Source organism: Zingiber officinale, chromosome 7B (assembly GCF_018446385.1).
Source record: "Zingiber officinale cultivar Zhangliang chromosome 7B, Zo_v1.1, whole genome shotgun sequence".
NCBI classification, from domain to species: domain Eukaryota; kingdom Viridiplantae; phylum Streptophyta; class Magnoliopsida; order Zingiberales; family Zingiberaceae; genus Zingiber; species Zingiber officinale.
Window position 1 is genome coordinate 12,868,469 of NC_055999.1, and position 2,545 is coordinate 12,871,013.

Below are 2,545 nucleotides of genomic sequence, written 5' to 3' on the forward strand. Positions count from 1 at the left end.
TTTCGAGTTCGGGTCGGGTTCGGGTTGGAGGGTTGGAGGGTTAAATATTTTCGGGTTGGGTCGGGTCGGGTTCGGGTTGACCCGGGTTGACTTAAATATAGGGTTTTGTGGGGTTTTTTGGGGTTAAATCAAATTTTATTTTAAAAATTTAGATGTTTTTATGTATATTAATATCATGTTTGTATGATAATGATGGAGTATTGAGATAAAAGTGAAGAATTATAGGGAAAATAGCCCAAAAAAGTCGTTTTGAATCGGATTTTCGGGTTATATGGGTCGGGTTCGGGTTGATCGGGTTGGTCGGGTTCGGGTTCGGGTTTAGGTGTTTTGGGTTGAAGTCGGGTTCGGGTCGGGTTCGGGTTGGGTTAAAAAAAATAAAAAAAAATCTAACCCGACCCAACCCGACCCGACCCACCCGAATTGACACCCCTACCTCCAACCCTCCAACCCGAACCCGACCCGAACCCAAAAATGCCCAACCCGAACTTGATTTTTTTCGGGTCGACTCGGGTTGGGTCGTCGGGTCGGGTTCATTTTTGACACCCCTAGCAGCCAACGCGGCATTGCCAACCCTACGGATCTCTCGCCCTCTTCGTCGCCTCCTCCCACTCCGAGACATTAGGAATTTTTTAAACAATGGGAGGGGAAATGAAAACTTAAATAAATAGAGATTAACAATTAATAAAAAAATATTGTTAATTAATTAAATTCAATCCCTTCAATTTAGGGGTGTCAAAAATGAACCCGACCCGACGACCCAACCCGAGTCGACCCGAAAAAAATCAGGTTCGGGTTGGGCATTTTCGGGTTCGGGTCGGGTTCGGGTTGGAGGGTTAAATATTTTCGGGTTGGGTCGGGTCGGGTTCGGGTTGACCCGGGTTGACTTAAATATAGGGTTTTGTGGGGTTAAATCAAATTTTATTTTAAAAATTTAGATGTTTTTATGTATATTAATATCATGTTTGTATGATAATGATGAAGTATTGAGATAAAAGTGAAGAATTATAGGGAAAATAGCCCAAAAAAGTCGTTTTGAATCGGATTTTCGGGTTATATGGGTCGGGTTCGGGTTGATCGGGTTGGTTGGGTTCGGGTTCGGGTTTAGGTGTTTTGGGTTGAAGTCGGGTTCGGGTTGGGTTAAAAAAAATAAAAAAAAATCCAACCCGACCCAACCCGATCCGACCCATCCGAATTGACACCCCTATCATCAATAGACATAACATGAACTAAAGGCAATTAACACAAACGGCGGCTTGGAATTGGGAATAAGGTGCTCACTGCTTTGCCGGAACTTGATACACACTAAATTTGCTGGAGTTACTGCTTCCACAACCACGTCCACAGAGAAAATCCTCCACAGCAGCCTCAGTGATGCACTCAGAGAAGGGATTGCCGAAGAAGAATAAGGACCGCTGGCTTCCTCCTCTTGGAAACTCCACTGCGTCGGAGAAAAACCACCCTGTCAAGGAATTTCTTCTGAGGTAGGGAAGGAAAGGAAAGGAATCGCTGGAGCAAAACCACTTCGGCGAAAACCCTAGATCTAGAGCTGCTGCTCTTCAACGAGGATCGGGAGATGAAGGGAATCCACCGTGCCAGAGCAGAACCACTCTGTCGGTAGGAACACTGAGGAGATGTCGTCGCCGCTCACAGGGACCGCTGGAGTTGCTGTCATCGCCGGCTTGAAGGTGATCGCGAGGAGAGGAGAAAGCGGGCGTCGGGACTGCGGGGAGAAGATGACGCGAACAGTGCAAAGAACCCGAGCCACTGTTCCTAAGCCGCATTTCTCCCTTTTAACTGCAATTGAACCGGCTGCCATTTAAGCTTCAAGTGAACCGTCCGGTTTTGCCGAACCCAACCATTGCGGAACGGGGCTGCTATTAGGGTTCTTTAGGCTTTGAAAATGGGTTCCTCAAATTAGGCTTTGGATGAGTGTTTAAATTTAGGCTCTTGATTGGGTCTCCTTCTCCTTTTATCCAACAATTGAAATCAATCATAATTTGAGCCGTGTTGGACTGAACGACATTCTTCTCTAACGGTTGTCTCCCTCAATTTCTGTCAAATAAATCATAATTAAATAATAGTCAAAATATCCATAAAATATATAAAATTAAAAGGAAGACTAACAAAGAACCACACACATTAAGCACACTAAAAGCATAGATTTCGATACATAAGAGGAGGAAAATATTGATAAATAACACTAAAATAACCTGTCCAAATGATGGTTATTAGTGACCCAACTGATGGTGATTTCAATCGGGCCAGAAAATCATATGTACGTCGATTGGAGATTCAGGCGGTAGTGTGCAGCTAAGAGAAAGCATAAGGACCAGAGATCAGTTTTGGTCCCAAAGACATAGAGGGGGTGGAGATACCTCATGATGATACATTAATTATTAAAGCTGTGATCGCTAACTACAATATTCATCGTACTTTTGTTGACACGGGCAATTCAGTCAACATAATTTTCAAGAAGGTGTTCGAGCAACTTCAGATAGACAGGAGCGAGCTACAGCCAATGACTACACCTCTATACGAGTTCACT

At 44.1% G+C, this 2,545-nt stretch overlaps 1 long non-coding RNA gene across 1 annotated transcript; it reads right to left on the minus strand.

Moving 5' to 3' along the window:
* Positions 1-1,222: 1,222 nt before the first annotated feature.
* On the minus strand, positions 1,223-1,782 carry LOC122003574. The gene is made up of 2 exons (XR_006117997.1): positions 1,519-1,782; positions 1,223-1,438 (listed from the first exon to the last, which is right to left on the minus strand). It is a non-coding gene; the product is annotated as an uncharacterized LOC122003574 (long non-coding RNA).
* Between the last annotated feature and the right edge of the window lie 763 nt (positions 1,783-2,545).